This window comes from Lygodium microphyllum, unplaced genomic scaffold, assembly GCF_053477565.2.
Source record: "Lygodium microphyllum isolate KBCC unplaced genomic scaffold, Lygodium_microphyllum_v1.1.10 scaffold_51, whole genome shotgun sequence".
In the NCBI taxonomy this organism is placed as follows: Eukaryota; Viridiplantae; Streptophyta; class Polypodiopsida; order Schizaeales; family Lygodiaceae; genus Lygodium; species Lygodium microphyllum.
Genome location: NW_028229534.1, coordinates 355,587 through 378,695, shown reverse-complemented (window position 1 = coordinate 378,695; position 23,109 = coordinate 355,587).

The following is a 23,109-nucleotide window of genomic DNA, read 5'->3' as shown; positions in this document are numbered from 1 at the left end:
ATCATTCAACTCATAGTACCCAAGAAGGGATGGGCCTTATTACTGAAATATCATTAGAAAGGCTTGGGCTAGTGGATCTACAAAAGCCCAAGATCAAGCATTGAGCTGTGTGGCATAAGAGATGGGACTAGCCCTTACATCTCATGATATCTTTGCTTCACCTTGGCTAGCCAGGTAAGATGCAATGTATACGCCAAGAAAACCAAGTATTTCGTTGATTAAAATGTTCTATTTCTTTAGGCCAAGAGGGCCATATGTCTGTTTGGTGCAAGTACGTCTAATGGTTTTCTGTTTTTGTGATTGCATCACATAGGTTGACGAGTCACTAGAGGGAGCCTTTATTGCGAAGGCACTTCTTGTGGCCATTCTAGGTGGTATCATTGCCTTTCCGAGCTTTTTCCCTTAGGCTAATAAATGTTGTATGTGTCTATGGGAGTTAATTTCTTTTCGTTTGTTAAGGATAAAAAATCAAGGCATGAAGTCCTAGGGTTTGGTTAGGTATGTCTAAGGGAGATTTGAGCAATTGTCTACCTCCTGTTAGGTGATAATGGCATGTGATAGAGGGTAGCCCCTGCTTGCTAGGCAGTTGTCCTAGGCGGAGCCTAGGAGTCCTTGCTAGTGTGAGGCAGTTAGATAAGTGTAGCTAACTATCAAAGAAGAGAAAGTTATAAATATATCTAAAAATAAAAATTACAGAGGGGCGTAAAAAGTGATTCTAACCCCTCAATAAGAAAAAGAAAAAGGAATGAACAAATTCCTACAAGCAGTTGATTATTGCCTTGCCAAGGCTTGGTAGGTTCCTAGGGACAAGTCATAGACCTGGGGCTGATGCCTTGTATTCCTAAGGTTAGTAGCTATATTAGAAAGAAAAGAAAGACGGTTGGAGTGAAAATAAAAGTGAGCGTTAAAAAAGGATTAAGTGTCACCTCGCGAGATCTTGGTAGGTGCTGTTGAGATATTGAGCTCCACTCATGATATGCCAGGGTGACCGTTGTGCATTTATGTCACCGACGTGTTAGTTGCATATGCGGTTGGTACACCGCCCATGAATAATAGCCAGATGACAGCTATCTTTATCTACTCTAGTTCGTGGCTCAATTAGTATGCCACCTTAGTTAGTTGAGTTTGGTTTGAGACCCACATATAGGGTTCTTCTATTTCTTTTGTACTAGAGTTCTTTTTGGCTTACATAAACTAAGAAGAGGAAAACTGTTTTCAGCCTCCACCTTTGTGTGTATTCCCCCATTGTGCAAGCAAGAAAGCTACAAGTGAGACTCCTTCCTTCTCTCCCACAATCTTGACATGGTATTAGAGCCTTGTTCGTGGTAAGGAGCTCAAGAAAGCAAACCAAGTTTGCGGTGTTCTGGTAAGAGGACCAGTGTTGCTTTCGTTTTTTTGTTTTGGGAGCAAGTCTCTGCAGGAAGCATAGCCGAAAAGTGCCTAGATTTATTTTGGAGGTATCTATTAGAAGAGATAAAATATTATTTTAGATTGTAAAGCTATTTAAAATAGGGTGAGTTTGATTTATTTTCACAAAAGAAAGTTGTAAAAGGAAAGAAAAGTAAGAACTCAAAAAGATACCTTCAATGTATTATGAGCACAAAATCTTGATTGAATACTATAAATACATTCATGGGAGAAGATTGCACCCAATCTTGTGCCATATAAGTTTTATGTATTTATCTTCTCTTTTGCAATTTGTGCTCTTCATATTTTTCTATCAAATCTTGGCTATTGTATGATGAAGACTAGCAAAATTGGTATCAAGACAAGGTGATTGGGCTATGCATCAATATGAAGAAGAAGAGCCATTACTACTTTTGAAGGAAACATAATCTTCAACATCAAACATCAATATTCTATCCCCACTAGAAAAATACTTTGTACTATGGTTTTGGTGTGAGAGGCTTGATGTCAGTATCATCTCACATGTCCTCTTCTTCAAATATTGTGTATGAAAGCCTAACTAAACGGTTCTTTATTACCATTTGCTTCAAGAAAACCACCTTTATGGTGGATTTGGAGGCTAAGGTGGTTTTAACTCATAGACAAGGAGATTCAAAACCAATTCCATCATTTATGAAGAGCAGCACACCCACCGACCTGCAAACCACCTTCATCTTCTCTTTTATGTTAGTCAGACGCACCATGATCATCATTAAATAGCCATGGACTGGCATTGCCCGTTGATTTTTTAGTGTTTTAGTCAAACACTCAATCTTCAAAGCTCTTGAGATTTTATAAATTGTGTAATAGCCCCATTATTCAAAAAGATACATTTTTATTCATTTTCTACTACCCCTTGGAAAAATTCATCTCTTGGGTTTGCACTCATCAAATTACCCCCAGCCAAACACAATATTAGTGAGTTTGGGAATTCTCCCAATTCCCATTTTTTGAATACTAAAAAGGTGGCACTCGGATAACATGCCCATAAGTTTCTCAAAACCATATGATGTGACCTATCATTGGAAATCACTTGAAAAATGGAATCTATTGAGCTATAGAGCGCTCAATTTGGAGTTATAGTATTCAAGTTATGACAAATCAAAGATTTGACCACGTGTCCCAAACTTATGGGAATTTTCAAGCTCATTTGCATTCAGTGAGATTGAGAGGGAGCTAGTGAGAGAGATAGGGAGTGACAGGTCCACATGTTGCATTACCAATGATCCTTGTCTTGACACTTCTAGCTCTTCCAGGTATGCATTGAATCCTTATTGATTGTTGTATTAATATAGAATCTTGGGTGATTTAAATAGTGGTAATCAAGTTGTAGAGGAGAGCATAAGACAACCACCAAGACCCACGGACTGCTTATTGTTCTCAAGTGTTTCAAGCGAGCACCTATGGCTATCTCTCACCTAGCCGACATGCCTTTGATCCTACCACTTACCTTGTTGCCCAAATGAATTGCCTCCTCCCTCAAGCACACTGGTAGCTCCACGATTCTTGATGCAAGCTCAAGCATTCTCAAGCCTCCTCCTCCATATCCACACGTGAGACAAGAGAAGAGAAGAGGAGGGAAGAAGAAGAGAGGAGATGGTGGAGAGCTTCACCTCTTTGATCCCTCACCCTTACACACTCCCTCTCTCAAGCACACACAAGCAAGAAAAGAGAAGAGAAGAAGAGAAGAAGAAGAGTCTCTTGTTGCCACACACCAAAGAATGAGCTCTCATTTACTTTTTGAACTTTATATACATGCCCTGAAATCCCATGGATACCCATCCTCTTTTTTACATGACCGGCCATTGTGGCAAGGTCGTATTTTCCATTCCCTTCTACTTGGCCTATTTCTTTAGCCTATGCCCATCTACCCTTTTACAATTCACACACAAGGGAGCCTGGAGCTCTTTTACAAAAGTTTTGGGGTGCCTTTTACTTAAAAATACACTTTTTCCTTTAACTTGATTTTAGAGGCCATCCTTGTGCCTTTGCTTGATCTCCATCTTGCTTCTTCCATTTCATCTGCATATCACTTCTTTTTCTTTCTTCTTAGCTTGAGCATCTTGAGCTAGGGTTAATATTACCCCCTCCTAGATAAGTGTCAGTCCCACAGCACTTGCAGGGCTTTGTTGTTGAGGGTTTGGTGCTTTAAAGGGTGGTTGCCTAAGTGGATGATGGGACCTTGTGTTGCTTGGTAGTGGTTGAGGATCTTGGCAATGATTATGTTGTTGGAGACTAAGGGTATGTTGAGTGGATGGTGGGGCCTTCGATGTTGGTGGTTGCAACATCCGAGAGTACCTAAAAAGGAAAGACTTGCCCTACCTAGGGAGAGTATCTACCTCATCGTGTAGTGCATAATGCTTGTGATGGTGGAATAGGAAGATGGGTCTGACCACAGGCAAAAGCCTGAGTGATGTCCCACACTTAAGGACCCCATGCATTCAAAAGTGAGGTGCAATGGTTGTGGCTTAGGGAGACAGGTCTACGAGTGTTACCTCCCTAGGTATGTCCTACCCTTGAGGTGCCCTGAGTGCATATTATGGGGAATCAAAAAGGGCTAGGGGGTTAGACATGGAGTCGGTTGACCAAGGCCACCAGATGTACCTAACTTGAGAACCCCTAGGTGCAGTGGTTGTGGTCTCTATGCAGCTCGCTGCGTCTTTGTGTGATTTCTCCTTCCATTTCCATTCTCTTTGTTTTACTTTTTGGTTTTGTATTTTCTTGCATTTTCTTTCTATCCTTTTTTTTTTAGTTACATACTCATGATAGAAGTTAGTCTTCATCATCGGAGTGAGGTAGGGAAGGAGGCTTAATAGATTTGTTAAGGAATTGGTAGCTTTGGAGATACCCCTTGAGGTCTAGGAAGACTTCAAGGGTAGTGTTGGAGAGGAATGGATGATTGCAGCAAGTGAAGTGGCTATCATTCTTATCATCTAGAAGAGCTAAGCAAAATGAAGGTAGTAGTGCAGTCCCATCATTAGTCGAGCCATTGTGCAACTATCTATAGCATTAGGATCAAAATGGAGGGTTGGGAGGCCACGCTCCTATGGAGTGGGGTCTTGCCTAATGAGTATCCTAAGCAATCTAAAGTAATTACAGGTGGTAATAAAGGTGGGGTTAGAGAACGAAGAGAATGTTGAGATATCGAGCTCCATTCGTGATATGCCAGGGTGACCGTTGTGCATTTATGTCACCGACTTGTCAGTTGCAGATGCGGTTGGTACACCGCCCATGAATAATAGCTAGATGACAGCTATCCTTATCTACTCTAGTTCGTGGCTCAGTTAGTATGCCACCTTAGTTAGTTGAGTTTGGTTTGAGACCCATATATAGGGTTCTTCTATTTCTATGTACTAGAGTTCTTTTTGGCTTACACAACTAAGAAGAGGAAAACTATTTTCAGCCTCCACCTTTGTGTGTATTCCCCCATTGTGCAAGCAAGAAAGCTACAAGTGAGACTCCTTCCTTCTCTCCCACAATCTTGACATGGTATCAGAGCTTTGTTCGTGGTAAGGAGCTCAAGAAAGCAAGCCAAGTTCGCAGTGTTCTGGTAAGAGGAGCAGTGTTGCTTTCATTTTCTGTTTTGGGAGCAGATCTCTGCAGGTAGCACAACCGGAAATTGCAAGAGTGCATTGTCTCAGGTTGAGACGCCCTTTGTGGTGAAGCAACAGGGCAGTATATGCTGCGGAGAAGGGGCTTTAGCCCTCGGTGACCCTGATTTTTTTATTTGAGGCCATTTCGGGGCCTGTTTTGGAGGCGGAAGTTTTCTGCAAGCACTCGGGAAAAGGCCCAGTTTTATGCTGTGTGACCACTGTTCTACAGGCCGGTGAAAAGTCATTGTAGAAGTTGCATCGTATGCTTGTGCGTAGAGACATTGGGAGTTACAGAATCATCCTTATTGCCTGTTGATGCAAAATCGTCACTAGGAAGTGACTGTGTGGTCAAATACACTTTCATTAGTTTTGCAGATTTGCCCTTGTGAGGCTGAAGCCTTGTTTTTTGCAGTGACAGAATTCTTTGGAGTGTTCTATAATGGTGTCTGATTCTCTTTCACAGATTGTCACTGAAAAGCTTGACAAGAACAACTTCCAAGCATGGAATTCCAGAATGACAAATTTCCTTATGGGAAAAGGATATTGGGAATTTGTTACAGGAAATGAAGAAGAACCAGTTCTTCCTGATATTCCAAATCAACAGCAAATGCAGGCATTTAAAGCATGGCATGAGAGAGCCAGGAAAGTTATGTACTGGCTGTCTATCAGCATTTCAGACTCTATGATTGTGCATATTCAAGATGCAAGTACGCCAAAGGAGGCATGGGATACTTTGTCAAAAATGTATAGCACAAATACGAAAGCCAGGAAAATGCAGCTCAAGCAAGAGTTGCATAATGTGCAAAGAGAAAATATGAGCATTAATGACTACCACATGAAGGTGAAGAAGATTGCAGATGCACTTGCTTCCATTGGGTCGCCAGTGAAAGATGATGATTTAGTTTCTGTGACCTTGAATGGTCTAGAAAAGGATTATGCACAGTTCCGAACATCCATTTCCGTCCGTGAAAGATTTCCTGATTTTTAGGAGTTGATTGCTCTTCTAATTTCTGAGGAGTAGAGAAATGGTGGTGCATCTTCTTTAGGAGGAACTTCAAAAGAAGCTGTCTTCTACTCAAATGCTGGAAGAGGTAGAGGCAGAGGTAGAGGAGGCCGATCTGGAGGCCGTGGTAGAAATCAGAATATGCAGCAAACTCAAGAAAACCAGTCCTATGGAGGAGGACGTGGTAACTCTAGAGGCAGGGGGAGCCAAAGAGGTTGTGGTGGATGGCAAAGAGGCCAAAATGCAAACACCAATGTTGAATGCTACTACTGTTGAAAAATGGGTCTTATGGCTAAAGACTGCTATAAAAAGCAGAATGACATCATGAATGGGAAATTGCAACAAGGGAATTATGCATCTTCTAGTAGACAGGGTGATGACAGAAATGAGCATTTGTTTATGGTGCAGCACATGAACAATTCTATGACAAGTGTAGAAGAAAGCAACGATGTATGGTATGTTGACTCAGGTGCATCAAACCACATGACAGGTCATGCAGAATGGATGGAGGATGCAACGAAAATGGAAAAACCAGGATTTGTGGAGACTGTGATGATACTGCACATTCTATTGTGCAGATTGGAAAAATTCCTTTGTCTATGCAGGATGGGAAAAAGAAATACCTATCCGATGTATTTCATGTCCCGAATATCACCAAGAATCTGGTTTCTGTTGGTCAAATGGTTGAGTAGGGCTTGCAGGTCAGATTTAATCCTCATGGATGCTTTGTTGAGGATATGAAAAATAAAGGTCGCTTGATAGCAAAAGGAAAGAAGAATGGCAAAATGTTTACGTTGGATGCAGACATGTCTGAATTGAGTGCAACAATGTTTGCACATGGGACCGGTGTAGTTGCAGATATTGATATCTGGCATAAACGCATTAGTCATGTTAATGTACAGCAACTTAAATCAATGCAGGCCCAAAATATTGTTGCACGATTGCCTAAATTCAATGTTGCACAAATGCATAAGATATGTGAAGCTTGTCAGTTTGGAAAACAGGCAAGGAAAACATTTCCTAGACATGTTCAAGAGAGTAAGAAGCAGGAATTAATCCACTCTGATGTGTGGACTACTAAAGCTGCATCTCTTGGAGGCTGCCATTATTTTGTCACTTTTATTGATGACTATAGCAGAAAAGTTTGGGTGTATTTTATGAAAAAGAAAAGTGAAGTTTTTGGGCATTTCAAAACTCTTAAAGCTGTGGTTGAAAAAGAAACAGGCCTGCAAATAAAATGCCTAAGGTCAGATGGAGGGGGAGAGTACCTCTCAAATGAGTTTGCAAGGTTCTTGCAGGAGCATGTCATAAAGCAGAAATATTCATGCAGTCATACCCCACAGCAAAATGGAATTGTAGAAAGAAAAAACAGGCATATTGGAGAGGTATCTCGTGCCATGCTCAATGAAAAATACCTGCCAGATTTTTATTGGGCTGAAGCAGTTGCTACAGCAGTCTACATAATGAATAGGACTCCCACTGCAGCAATACATGGGATGACTCCAGAGAAGAGGTATACTGGTAGGAAACCAGATATTTCTCATTTGAAGATTTTTGGTTGCATTGCCTATGTTCATGTGCCAGATGAGTTGAGATCCAAGTTGGATCCAAAAGCTGAGAAGTGCATCTTTATTGGTTACTCTCTGCAGAAAGGGTATAGATGTTATAACCCTTCTACTCGTAAGTTTACAGTGAGCAGAGATGTTGTTTTTGATGAGATGAGTAGCTGGTATAAACCAGTAAATGTGATTGATAATGTAGATGCACAAAATGGTAATGCTACACAAATTCACAGCAGCAGTCATAAGATATTAGTGGACTTGGAGCGTCCTCTAGCGGTGGTTCACATTCTTCGCCATGGACAGGCAGATTGAGATCAGGAGAATCTTCTCAAAGCAATGCAGATAGTGGTATGCAGGTATCACGAAAAGGAAAAGAGAAAGTAGACCAGCCCATGTTTGATGTGAATGCAGGTCACTCTTATGTGGATGGTGAATCCAGTGGCTCAGAAAAGAGCATTGATGATGAGTTGGGTATTCCTTCTATTGTTATACCTGGAGTAAGGAAGACCAGGGATGTTTTGAGAGCACCTGGGAGTGAACCTACTTTGCGCAAGTCTACCAGAGCTAGGTATCCTGTGGATAGGCTGAAATATGATGGATTTACAGCCATTCACTATGCATATATGGTCAAAGTGATACAGGAACTAGAACCCACTTCTTTTGAGCAAGCCATGGGAAAATAAAAATGGGAGAGAGCCATGGATGAAGAAATGGATGCCTTGGAAGCAAATGCTACATGGGAATTGGTACCTTTGCCTAAAGGTAAGAATGCAATTGGCTGTAAGTGGATTTATAAGGTGAAGCACAATGCAGATGGTTCTGTGAATAGATACAAGGCAAGATTAGTAGTCAAGGGGTATGCACAAGCATATGGCATTGACTATGAAGAAACATTCAGTCCGGTTGCAAGGATGGCAACCGTAAGAGCAGTCATTGCTATGGCTGCATCAAAGGAATGGTCTTTACATCAGATGGATGTAAAGAATGCCTTCTTGCATGGTGATTTGCAAGAAGAGGTCTATATGGAGCAGCCACCAGGTTATGTGCATGTTGTTCATCCTGAGTTTGTTTGTAGGTTGAAGAAAGCCTTGTATGGCTTGAAGCAAGCACCTAGAGCATGGTCTGACAAGATAGGACAATATCTTGTCACTATTGGCTTTCAGATTTCCAAGGCAGATTTCTCACTTTATGTGAGAAAAACAGAGAAAGGTATTATGCTACTTGTCATTTATATTGATGATTTGATTATGATAGGTGACAGTGATGAAGATATCCTTCATGTAAAAATGCTATTGAAGCAGAAGTTTGAGATGAAGGATTTGGGAGAGCTACGTTATTTCTTGGGCATTGAGGTGATTAGATCACCAAGTGGGATACGGCTCTTGCAGAGGCAGTATGGATTGGACATGCTGTCCAAATATGGGATGACAGGCTATAAGCCTATTTCAGTTCCTTTGGAGCAGAATGTGAAGCTGAGCACAGATGCAGGTGAGCTTCTGGAAGACCCTACTATGTACAGACGCATAGTAGGAAGCTTGATTTATATGACTATTACCAGGCCAGATTTGAGCTATGCTGTTGGATTGGTAAGTCAGTTTATGCAGGCTCTAAGGAAACCACATTTGGATGCGGCTAGACGCATACTCAGATATGTGAAGTCCACATTGCAGTATGGACTATTTTATGAGACTGGGGTTCAAATACAGTTGCATGGATACACTGATGCTGATTGGGCTGGTAGTATTTCTGATAGACGATCTACCAGTGAATATGTGTTCTCTTTTGGGAGTGCTGCAGTCACTTGGAGTAGCAAGAAACAACCTACAGTTGCCTTGTCGAGCACAGAGGCTACGTACAGGGGTGCAGCAATGGCTGCATGTGAGGTAGCTTGGTTGCATAAGCTACTTTATGATATGCATCAGCCTACAAATGGGCTAGTTGTCATTTATTGTGACAACATGAGCAGTATACACTTAGCAAATAACCCAGTCTATCATGCTAGAACAAAGCACATTGAGGTGCATTATCACTATGTGCGGGAGAGGGTTTTACTAGGTCTTATTGATCTAGTTTATGTCAGCACAGAGGATCAGGTAGCTGACATATTTACGAAGGCATTGGACACAGAGAAGCTGTGCAAGTTCAGAGACCTGCTTGGTGTGCAGGAATTGGGATTGAGCTCGAGGGGGAGTGTTGAGATATCGAGCTCCACTCGTGATATGCCAGGGTGACCGTTGTGCATTTATGTCACCGACTTGTCAGTGCAGATGCGATTGGTACACCGCCCATGAATAATAGCTAGATGACAGCTATCCTTATCTACTCTAGTTCGTGGCTCAGTTAGTATGCCACCTTAGTTAGTTGAGTTTGGTTTGAGACCCATATATAGGGTTCTTCTATTTCTATGTACTAGAGTTCTTTTTGGCTTACACAACTAAGAAGAGGAAAACTATTTTCAGCCTCCACCTTTGTGTGTATTCCCCCATTGTGCAAGCAAGAAAGCTACAAGTGAGACTCCTTCCTTCTCTCCCACAATCTTGACAGAGAATTCATCGATAAAGTGGACCATGGTATCATATAAATTTTTTGATGTGAAAATAAGGGCATCTTCATATATAGTACAATGTGGAATGTAGATTATCGAGAAATTGTACCGCCCATGGACATTGGGGTCAAAATCCACTCCTATCCTTCGAGGGTATGGCATGAACATTGGGTTGTTCCATTCAAAGGGTTGAGTGTTGCAAAAGGCCATCCGAGTGTCCATGATGATGTCATAGATCCACTGCCTTCTCCATGTAGTTTGGCATTCGTAACTAGGCACAAACCTTGGCACTTCAAAAACTTTTTTTTTGCCAAAATTCAGCATCTTCAGTGCCCCATAGAGTGGGGTTCTGTTTTCTCTCCTTCAGCCACTTCTCCTCGAGATTGCCTCTGATATTAATTACCTCCTCCACCACCTTGATGGGAAAAACTCTATGCAAGGTGGTGGGGAATTGGAAATTAAAATCAAATGGGTTCCTAGCATTTCTTGCCATTCCCAAATCACAAGGTCATCGTGGAACCTTGCTGGGGACTCATCCTTACATGATGGGATAGGTACAGGTGGTGCTATTACTCCTCTAGCATTCCATCTTCTTGTTTCCTCCACCATTTGTTTTCTCATTTCTCTCAGTGCCGCCTTTCTTTCTGCGGAGGTATCTTCTTGTTACTGCTCATCTGGTCATGGGGGAGGAGGCAGTGTGACAAGCTCTTCCTCCTGCGGTCCCATTTCAAAGTTCATTTTAGTCTTCTCCTGCCTTGGCCCTTGTTGTGCCCCTTCTGTGAAGCCAAATGCATCAACCTCTTCTGGAGTTAGGCTTGCTAGTAGGAGATAGTGGTGCTGCTCTTCAAGGCTAAGGCCAACACCCACAGGTTGTGGCAGCATCTGTAGGCCTGCTCTCAAGGCCCTGCATGCTATTCCTAGCTTCTTCTTTATGGCTTTTATGGATTCTCCTTCCTTTTCTTGTGTGACATCTAGTAAGTTATTTAAGAAGGCACATTGCTGAGTTTGGAAGCCCACTTGGGTAGCCTCTGCTTTGCTTTCAATGCGAGTACTTTTTGTTTCTCCACTTGAGCAAAATGGCATGCCAAGGTTTTCACCCTCCTTTCATTGCAGGTTGCCCACTCTTCTACGCCATCATCTCCCTGAAGCTCTTCCCCTGCCTCTGTGTTAAGGCTGTTATTACTGATTCCTGTTCTTTCCACTTTTGAGTCATCACCTCCTTCTCCTTTTCCAGGTGCTTAACCTCTCGTTGATGCTCTTCCTGTTCCTGCTCTCTTTCTTCTTCTCTTGCAACAAGCTCATCCATGCCTAGTTGGACTCTCTTTAGCTGAGCTTCCAGGTCCTCAAGGTACATTCTTAAGAGTTTATGTTCTCGTTGGAGTCCAACTAGCTCCTGGTTCTCATCTTTGAGGTGTTTTCTCCATGTTTTCTCATTTTCTTCCTTGGTATTGAGCTTTGATTTTAGCTCGCTAATTTCTTTTTGGTACATGGCCACCTATCAGGTTTTTTCCAATGGAAAGGCCGTCATTGACTCTTTCTCAGCTTTCAACTTATCCACCACTATTCTCATTTCCTCCTTGGATTTCTCTAATTGAGAGAGTTGCTCCGCGACATACTCATCGTAGTTAACGGGTGGCATCACAATTGTGAGGTTGGGAGTTGTGGAAGTTCCCACCTTTTGCTGCTTAGGGTCATACCTTGACTCAACGTCTGCTCTACTACAGGTCTTTTTTGCCCTACGGTTGGGATTTCCACACTCTTTTCTTGAGCCTATTCCTTGTTAACAAAATATTGCATCCAGGCTATAAGATTATTGGCATCTACCATGGCCGGGGTGCCCTAAGTAGGTGTTGCTATTGTGGGGGTAGGCAAGCACGATGAGGGGTGGAAAGGGGGCAATGGGGGCTTTGCCCTTGCCTTCAGTCTCAACAATAGGTGGCGTCATCTCTGGCACATGTGCACTCGAGCTCAGGCCTTTGGACTCAAGGCACCTAGCTTGTGTAGCCTGCCTTGCTATTTGATGGACAAGCAGGTGGCTAGCACGATGTCCTCCTCTTCCTTCCTCTTCAATTCCTCCTCCTTTTCAGCGGCCTCTCTCTTCCTCTCTTCTTCGTCTCTTTTTTGACTTTGCCTTGAGCCTCTCAAACTCTTCTCTCTCTTTCTTCCTCCTTTCCTTCACCTCTTGCTTCTTTCTGCAAATTCACTTTCTCTTTTTTCTTCCCTTCTTCCTCATACTTGTTCTATGTCATCTTATTCTTAGACTTCTTTGATTCCCTTCTGCTAGATTGAGCTTCTTGATCTCCCTCCTCTTCACTAACTATCCTCTCACTCGATTGTTCTCTGTCATGATGAGGAGGTGACATGTTAGGTGTTTCATCCACTCCCTCCTCTCCATCATGTGCCTCCTTTATCGCTTCCTGAATAAGAGCGGTTAAGATTCCTCTATACCAAATGAATGAGGCTTTAGCTGAAGGCTTCTTCCTCTCAGCTCCTTTTGATGCTAGGGACTCTCCACTCGCCTGTTGAGATGACAAGCTCAACATATGTAGACATTGATGATGGACCGCCTGGTTAGATGGGTCCACACGTCTACACTTAGCACATCGGTGGTCATTATGACTCACACATGGCCACTGACTCATTACTTATTATATTCAGGTTGTTGCACCTATTTACAGCTGGCATAGTTATAGCGCCAGTCGACTAGTGTAGTCGATTATGCATTGTTTGACTTAGTAGGCCACTTTCCTTTATGTTGTATCTTATGTATACTTTGTGTACATTGTAAAGAGTGTGGAAGAAGAAGAAGAAACCAGCAAGAAAACGTTTTGGCCTCCATCTCTCTTCTAATCTCTTGAATGAGCTTCTCCTTATGCATTCTATGTGTGTTTGGTGCAGCATCTTGAGCAAGTCTCCCCACCACGCGATTCTTGACACTGCCATTGGTCTGCTTCCAAGGGCTAGTGCTTTAGCGGATTGGTCAAATGGTTTTCCACACATAGCCATTCCAATCCACCTCATCCAATGAGTGGGTTGTCACACTCTCCAACATGGCCATGCTGATCCTATGCAAAAGCGAGTTGTACCTTTGGCTGGAGAAGAGGGAGTGGATCATGTTAGCCTGCAATTTGACCTCGGAGTCAGAGATATCTTGGATGCTTATGCCATTGTTTGTCAAGGTGTTCTCCTTTTTCATCTTCAGCATGGCATAAATATCTCTCTTCTGTATCTTTTCCACCTTTGGTTCCAATCCCAGCGCCTTCTCTACCAAGGTCTTATTGAGCAGGACCTGCACTTGTTTGGTTCCTTCTCTACTCCCCACATTTACTATCCCACACTCCTTGTCAGGGTCATATGTCCTTAAGAATTTCACACACTGTGGTGTTGAGCTTGATGTACTTGGCGAGGTTGCATTGTTCTACAGCCCTCCTAACAACCTCCTCATTGGCCACCACCTCTTCAATGTTGTGAATGCTCCTAAATTTGAGCTGGCTCAGTTTTCAGGACAAAGGCCATACTTTGCTCTTTCCTCTTCCATGAAGGGAAGGCGATGGGGGCTTGGTCTTGCTGTGACATCTTCAGCTCCTGTCATGAACCATGGTTTATCATTAGTCCTTTCCAAAACAGTTACTTGCTGGAAGAAAAGACTTCATGCTTGTTTGCTGAATTGAAACATTTTTAGTACAGAAATAGACTTTCCCTTCAAGATTTATTTCAAAATTTTGTGACATTTTCCTCAATTCCTAGTTAATGTTTTCCTTCCTTTTCTATTATTAGGGGTGGATTGAGGCTTTTAAGGTATGTTCTTCCTTTTCCTATTTCCTTATGTGTTTGATTTGATTTTGATTCACCTTACCACCTTACCCTTTCCTCAATCCCTAGTTAATGTTTTCCTTTCTTTTTTGTTCTTAGGTGTGGATTGAGGCTTTTAAGGTACGTTTTTCCTTTTCTTATTTCCTTATGTGTTTGATTTGATTTTGATTCACCTTACCTCCTTACCCCTGCCTCCTCCGAATTGAGAAGAATCCTCCCTAGGATTGAAGGGCATTTGGTGCATGGGTCTAGTGTTTTACTTTCACATGAGCCAAGAATAGAAGTTTGGATTACATTCCATATGAGCATATCGGTCCATGTCAAAGGGTCGGATGCCTACCTGGGTGATGTAAGTAAGAACATCGAGCAAGATGTCACCAGAGTCTACGCAACTAGCAATGTGCAGTTCCTCCTCGGTGATGATGAAATCTAAGTAGGGGTGTCCCTGAATGTGTTCTTCCATGGCTTGATCACGAATGGTCATCAATACCCTATAAGAGGTTGAAGTGACATAAGTTGCCGATGTTTTGATTGTGTGTCATTGTTCTGCATTTGTCATGATTTGACATCCTTTGAGCTCCCATTGAAGGTGAAGAGTGTACCATTTCCTCAAGAAAGGGGAGTCACTGGTAGCAATTTGTTTCAAGTTTTCTATCTCTTGATCGTTGGCATAAGTTGTGCACTTGTCATATGAGGTGATGAGGCATTGTTTCTGCACTTGTTTGTAGGAAACATCGGTGGCAATTAGCTCCTCAGCTACCTCAGAAGCCTTGATAAACACAAATTTTGATTCTTCCCAAGAACAAGGGAGTGTCTATACTTCCGTTGCTATAGGATTGTCCAAAGTCCCAAGTCTAAGCAATTTTAGATTTTGGCAAGCAACATGAAGGTGGCATCTAAGCGTCTAAGACATGCAACCAAGTCATCCCTTATGTTCTCCGCTAAGTCTAGGGCCACAGTCAGAATTGATTGTCGCTCATAAGAGTGATCGTTCTTAGCCTTGGGGAGTTGTGGGTGTCTGCTCCTAGGTGGCAGTCCTTGCAGTTTAGGTAACCATTGAAGCTTTGGCTCATGGGCCTTAGCTTTGACTTTAGTGATTTGTTGGTCTTGAGGCTTGATGGGTGGTGACAAAGCACTACCCCCCTCCTTAGACTTAGCTATAGGTTTCTCTATTGGTGGCTTTGCGGACTTGGAATGAGTCACGCAATCCTTCTTCCAAGAGTGCGTATGATCGGCCCCCATATGATCTAAGTTTAGCATTAGTGGGCTGTAATTGCAGTTTACCAATTTGGGTCGAATGATCATGAGTTAAGACATTAAAGTCAGCTTCTTCATCGATAAATGCATTGAAGGTGTATGTGTGCTTGGCAGTGACCGTTATACTTAGGTAAGCTAGTTTGGCAGCTTTCTCATCCTCATCGTCCATCTCAATGATAGTGGCTACTTGTACATTGATAGGGGACTCTAGCATTGGAGACTCGTACAGTGGGTGCATGGGAGAGTACTTCTTTATGCGACTACCATTGAAGAAGCCTATGCCCTCACCTTCCAGGGTTTTGAGTTCTACATTTCTAGTTTGGCTAATGGCCCAAACTTTGAAAGGTCCTAATCCCCTAAACTTCATTTTTTGTTTATGTCCCTTGACTGAGTACATTAGTACTAAGTCACCCTGTTCAAAGTCTCACTGCTTGACATGCTTGTCAAACCAGCTTTTGCGTCTCGGGGGGTTCACTATATATATATTCTCTATATAACGTGCATTCATGGCCTATTTATAAATATCCTAATCTGTGAATTTTTATTGAATAAAACACAACCCTTTTCTATTCAATTTGTAAGTAACCCCTTTATATGGTACCCTTCTGTATGTAAAAAGTGTATAAAAATGGTGATTTAAAAACCCCTTATTTTGAACTCACGATATATATACATATATTCATGAGTGATCCCCCTCGAGTTTTGCATCTTGCCTTCTCACGTATTAGCGCATGGGTGGCTAGAAGCCAAGTTTTCGATAAGCATTCAAGCTCAACAAGGCATTCCATCCATGCCTTCTTTCCATCCCATCTCTCTTGAAGGGCCATCCTTAGGCTAGGGATGAAGAACTCCAAGGGCGGAATTGCCTCACTTCCATAAGTCAACCTAAAGGGAGTCTCACCCATAGCTGTTTTATAAGCCGTATGGTAGGCCCACAAGGCCGCCATCAACTCATTATCCCAGTTATTCACCAAGATTTTATTTGTGGATTCAGCTTGGCAGTTGCCTGAGGATACTTAGGCAAAGATTTCTGATGGATGATTAGGAAGGTGGATAGGAGATGAGCTATCACTTCATTGATGAAGTGTGTGCCTTGGTCACTAACAAGTTTGATGGGGCAGCCGAATCGTGAGATCACTTGCTCCCATAAGAACTTGGCAATGATCCTAGCATCGTTTTTTCTCATAACTCGTGCTTCTGTCCATTTCGTTAGATAATCGGTGGCGACAATGATGCACTTAGCTTGTGAATACTATGTCGCGAGACTAATGGGTCTGATGAAATCAATCCCCCATTCCTTGAAGGGTTATCATGCAATGATTAGGGTTAGCTCCATGTGATCCTTATGAATAGGGACCTTAGTCCATTGGCACTCATCACATTTCTTTACAAATCATGCTGCATCTCGAAAAAGAGTGGGCCACCACAGCTGTGACTGTAGCACCTTGCTGGCTATTGTGCCTCCACTGAAGTGTCCTCCTATGGTTCCACTGCATGCTTATGTGAGTACGTCATGAATTTCATGCTCACACATGCATCTACACAGCATGTGAAAAAAAATACCTAAAGGTTCAAAATTTCCTTGAATTCATGAAACATCTTGCAACTTTTGTTATGCAAAAAGAAACCATACCTCTTGCACCTTCATGAAATAGGACACATTTCCCTCATCAACAATTATATAATTGCCATCATCCTCTTGTAAGTATCCTTCTTCTAGCCCTAACACCTAAATTATGAGTGCAGTGCAATATGAACCAAGCAAGGTCACCAAAGTGTACTAACCTATTCTATCACAACACAAACAAGAATAATAGCCAATACACAAATTTATGCCTTGAAAACTCATGATTCAACAATAGATTTATTGAATAAAAACATTATAGAAAACATAAAATATTCCTTAGGAAAATGGTACAAAGATTGAGATGACATTTTAGAGAGCATAAGGAAAACACTATCCTGAACATTTCAATCTACATATTTTCTAAATGAGAAAATGATATTTCCTATGATAGAAAACGGCATTCAATTTTCAAAAAAGTGATAAAGTATTTCAAGTCACGTCAAGAACAACCAAGACTAGATGATATCCTAAGGATCTTCATCATCTAAGAATCCAAAAGACATGAACCATGACTTGTTACATCAAGAAAACTGCCTTTCTATTGAAGTCTATAGGCTATTTTACATCAAATCATACATAAGCATAAATACTAACATCTTGAGGTAATAATTTGAGCCCTAACATGGATCCTAAAATGTGCAAGGATGGAGTCAGGAGTCGTCAAAATAGTCCCATGTGCATTATATGGTCTATGTTATTTTGGCCATGTTACTTCTTCTTCATTAAAAAGTTATAGCATGGAAAGATCTCATGCTTATGTAGGATATTTGATGAATCTCTCTCTCTCTCTCTCTCTCTCTCTCTCTCTCTCTCTCTCTCTCTCTCTCTCTCTCTCTCTCTCTCTCTCTCTCTCTCTCTCTCTCTCTCTCTCTCTCTCTCTCTCTCTCTCTCTCTCTCTCTCTCTCTCTCTCTCTCTGTGTGTGTGTGTGTGTGTCTCACATTCTTCCCCACTTGGACCATGCAGTGTGCAAGGATGGAGTTCAGAGTCATCAAAATGGTCCCACATACACCGTAGGGTCAAAGTTGTTTTTACCATGTTACCACTTCTTGATTATAGAAAATCTAGCATGGAAAAATTTCATGCCTACATAGGATAGTTGTTTTGGTCTCAAGATACAACATATCTAGGTTTGAGAGAGAAAGATATCAAGCCAATGTAGATCTATTCTCCAAGATGTTGCATGTGTGTGACACTTCTTCTAAATCTTCTCTTGAATCCCTTTAGATTACATCCATGACACTTGTCCTAAATAATCAAAAGTACAATGTTTAAACACGCTTTAGATTACAATCCCATTTTTAAAAGATGCCCTTTAGAGTACATCCATGGCTCTTCTCCTAGATAATTAAAGGTACAATCTTTAAAAGACTCTTTACAATACAATCCTATTTTCTAAAAGCTCCCTTTAGAGTATGTTCATGAATCTTCTTCTAGATCTTCTCATTTCAAAAAATTTGGAGCAAAATTTTTGGTGCTGATGTTTTGGTTTAATAATGCATGAAAATGATGAAAAATTATTTCCATATAATTTTCTAAATGATTTTGTATTCTTATGAAAATGTTTTCTTAAAGTTTTCTCTATCATCCTATTTTCACTACAAATGGATACTAATCAAGAGAACATCAAGGTTCTTGATGTTGCAGAGCCTAAAGATATAGACATTGGAGAGTAGATTCTAGCAATTAAGAAGGTTTAGACATTGGAGAGGAGGAGAAAAGAGCAGTCCTTGCAAAGCCTTCGGATCCTTTTAGAGTTCCAAAATTATGTTCAATGCTCCCTTCAATATAAAATATGTTAGAATATCCAACATGTATTTTATAGAAGATAAATTCCACACCTTTAAGGACTTGATGGAGTTAAAAAATGTTATTGAAGATTCCAAGATCTTCATACAATATCAATTTGAGGAAAGGAAGTACACTCAAATGAAAATTATAAAGAAAATGCTCTAACAACTTCCTGAAGGTTACAAGAAATTCCACAAGAAGGCATGTGAGCTATTTGAATTCTTGTGATGTGTCCACCAGTCTCAATGCAAGGCGGACCTTTTAGTAGTCCATCAATAGGTTTTCCAAAATGACACCACTCAGCACTCCCTTTGAGTATAATAGGGTTTGTCACTTAGGCCCCACTGAGTCTACATTGCAATAGAAGAGTTTCAAGGATTGACTTGAATTTTTGGGCTCCTAAAATTAGATGGGTTTCCTAATAGCAGCTAGCATCAGTAATTTCAAGTTCCCACTTCCTACAGGATTACTTGAACCAAAGCAGACTTGCCATTGCACTTGGTTCAAAGAGAAATGGAGACACAGGGGAGTGTGGTATGTTGATCCTCATGCCCATAAGGTGTTGAGATGGTAAGCTCAACACGTGTGGACATTGATGATGGACCGCCTGGCTAGATAGGTCCGCACATCTACACTTAGCACGTTGGTAGTCATTATGACACTCACATGGTCACTGAATTATCACTTATTATATTTAGGTTGTTACACCTACCTACAACTGGCAAAGATATAGTGCCAGTCAATTAGTGTAGTCGGTTATGCACTGTTTGACTTAGAAGCCCACTTTCCTTTATGTGGTATCTTATCTATACTTTGTGTAAATTGTATAGTGTGTGGAAGAAGAAGAAAAAATCAGCAAGAAAATGTTTTGGCCTCCATCTCTCTTCTTATGTTCTTGAGCGAGCTTCCTCTTTTGTATATGGTGCAACAGCTCAAGCAAAGTCCCCCACCACACGATTCTTGACATGGTATCAAAGCCACACTACTGAGAGAGGCTGATTTTGAAGGCTAAAGTGAAGCAAAAGAAGAAAGTTTTGAGCAAGCAAGCAATGGGTAAGAAGCTCTCCCATTCTTCCACTCTCTCTCATGGATAGTGCATGTGGAGGCACTGGAAGCAGGGTAGAGCAAAAATCTCAGATTGCTATGAGATTTGGTGTGCGAGTAGAGCACTGTATATTCTGCAGATTATTCCTTTAGGTTTTCCTATAATTATTGTGGGTGTCTAAGGCCATTTCAGGCCCCATTTTAGAGCCGCAAGGTTGCAGACAACAGTTTCAGGGTACACTATGATTTCGGCTGTTTTGACCAAAAGTGGGTACACAAGTTACAGATTTTGAATCTGTAATTTTTTAGGTGTTTGTAGGAAACAAACGTAAGGTTTATCTGCAAACAAGTTGCAAATGACATGTACTATTGAGCAATCAGTGAAAAAGGTTTCTTGGTGTATTGTTGTGCACGTGTTGTGAAAGATTATAGAAGACTAGCTTGCTATGTTGTATCCTTGTTTGTGATAATGACAGAGAATAGTGGAAATCCCATTATTGAGAAGATCGACAAGAACAACTACCCTTCATGGAAGTTTTGTGTGACGAACTTCCTCATTATAAAGGGCCTTTATGAGTTTGTTTCAGGTAAAGAAAAGGAGCCAGAGCTAGGTATCCCTCCGACTGCAAATGAATTAAAAGCATGGAAAGAATGGAATGCGAAAGACAAAAATGCGATTTACTGGTTATCTGCAATCATTGATAATACAATGTTGGGACATATCAGGAATGCAAAAACTTCACATGCAGCTTGGACAATTTTTGAGAACATGTTTTCAGTAAATACAAAGGCACGAAAGATTCAACTCAAGCAAGAGTTGAATACCTTGAAGAAAGGAAAAATGTCTGTCAATGAGTATGTGTTAAAGGTTAGGAGTATTGCAGATGCTTTAGCAGCGATTGATGCAATGCTTGATGATGATGATTTGGTTTCATCCACTTTGAGTGGCCTTAATAATGAGAAGGCATGGAAATCATTCGTTACTTCAGTATACGTACAGAAGCCATTTCCAGATTTTGATGAGCTAATCTCTCTCATGATTACCGAAGAGATCAATATGCAAGGTGACTCATCTGAAAAAAATGGCAAACAGGTTCAAGCATTTTACTCAAGTTCAGGAAGGAGACATGGTAGACCCTCTTCCGAGAGGCCGTGGTATGGGACATGCTAGTGATAACCAGCAAAACATGCTCAATCAGCAATTCGGTGAAATGCATGTTTTAGGAGGCCGAGGAAACTTTAGAGGCAGGGGGAGCTCTAGAGGAAGAGGTGGATGGCAGAATAGAGGTTCTAGAAATTTTGCTATTGTTTGCCATTTTTGTGGCAAAACAGGTCATATTTCTAATTGTTATGCTAAGAAGGATGATATTTGGAGTGGTAAATTGCAACAAGGAAACTATGCATCGTCTTCATGATAGAATGAAGATAAAAATGAGCATTTGCTTGTTATGGAGCATATGATGAATGCAATTACAGGAATGGAGACACATGATGATGTATGGCATGTCAATTTAGGTGCATCTAATCATATGACCAGTCATATTGAATGGTTTGGAGAGATGCAGGACTTACAAAATCCAGGTTATGTGCAAACCGGTGATGATTCATACCACCCAATTTCACACATTGGAAATGTTCCCTTGTCCTTGTATGATGGCCAGACAAAGAGTCTGACAAATGTATTATATGTGCCATCAATCACAAAAATCTAGTGTTTGTTGGCCAAATGGTAGAGCAGGGGTTGCAGGTCCGATTCAATGCAAAAGGTTGTTTTGTAGAAGACTTTAATGATAAGTATAGGTTGAGTGGAGTTGACCGCATGTGCCATCAATCAAAAAAATCTAGTGTTTGTTGGCCAAATGGTAGAGCAGGGGTTGCAGGTCCGATTCAATGCAAAAGGTTGTTTTGTAGAAGACTTTAATGATAAGTACAGGTTGGTCCCAAAATGAAGTAGAGTTGGCCGCATGTTCACTTTCGATGTTGGAATTCCTACAATGGATGTTGCTATGTGTGCTACAGAACCCCCATAGCCATAGTTCATGGGATGATTCCTGAAGAATGCTTTACTGGCAAGAAGCCCGATGTATCGAACTTGAAGGTATTTGGATGTGTTGCATATGTTCATGTGCCAGATGAGCTATAGAAGAAGCTTGATCCAAAGGCAAAAAAATGTATTTTATTGGATACTCTTTAGAGCAGAAAGGGTATCGATGTTATAACCCTGTCACAGGTGAGTTCAGAGTGAGCAGGGATGTTATCTTTGATGAGATGGGTAGCTGGTATGTACCTGATGGTGATGTATTAGATGAAAATAATGATTAGGATAGCTAAGTGCAGAAAGAAAAACAAGAATCACGGTGTCTTAGTGGACTAAAAATATCATCTGGTACTATACCTACAGTGAGCCCTTGGTCTGGGAGACTAAGGAGTAGCCCCACATCTTCAGGTGGATCTATAAGTGTTGGAGAGAAGGACAAAGGAAAGAAGAAAGTGCTGGATGGTAATGATGCATCTACTAGTCATTTGGGATTTGACGGAGATTCTAGTGGTTTAGAGAGTTTGGATGATGAGCTTGGTATTTCTTCAGTCAGGACACAAAGGCTCCATTGAGTGATCCGGTGGTACACTGATCTAGCATGGTCAGATACCCTGTTAAAAGATTTGGTTTTGAAGGTTATGCAGTTCACCATTATGCTTATATGGTGAAACTGGTTGAGGATGTTGAGCCCACTTGTTTTGAGGATGTTGTTGGTCAGGCTCATTGGGATGTAGCAATGGATGAGGAGATGGCTGCATTAGAAGCCAATAAGACTTGGGATTTGGTACCCTTACCTAAGGGTAAGAAAGCTATTGGATGTAAATGGGTTTACAAAGTCAAGCATAATGTAGATGGTTCAGTTAGCATGTATAAAGCTAGGCTAGATGCAAAAGGCTATGCTCAAACATATGGCATAGATTATGAAGAGACATTCAGCCCAGTTGTGCTAGGATGGAAATTGTTAAATGTGTGATTGCCTTGGTAGCCAAAGGTTAGAATTTGCAGAAAATGGATGTTAAGAATGCCTTCTTGCATGGTGAATTGCAAGAAGAAGTGTATATGGAGCAGCCAACAAGTTATGAGGATTTAGAGCATTCCACATATGTGTGCAGGTTAAAGAGGGTGCTCTATGGGGGCTGAAGCAAGCACCTAGAGCATGGTCTGACAAGATTGGAGAGTATCTTGTCAATATTGAAATTTGTATTTCTGATGCAAATCACTTACTTTATGTGAGAAAGGGAGTTGTAGGTTTGGTCATCATAGTCATCTATGTAGATGACTTGATTACAGGTGATAGTGACAATGGGATTGCTGAAGTTAAGGACTTCTTGAAGAAGAAGTTTGAGATGAAAGATTTGGGTGAGCTGAGATACTTTCTTGGTATTGAGATGA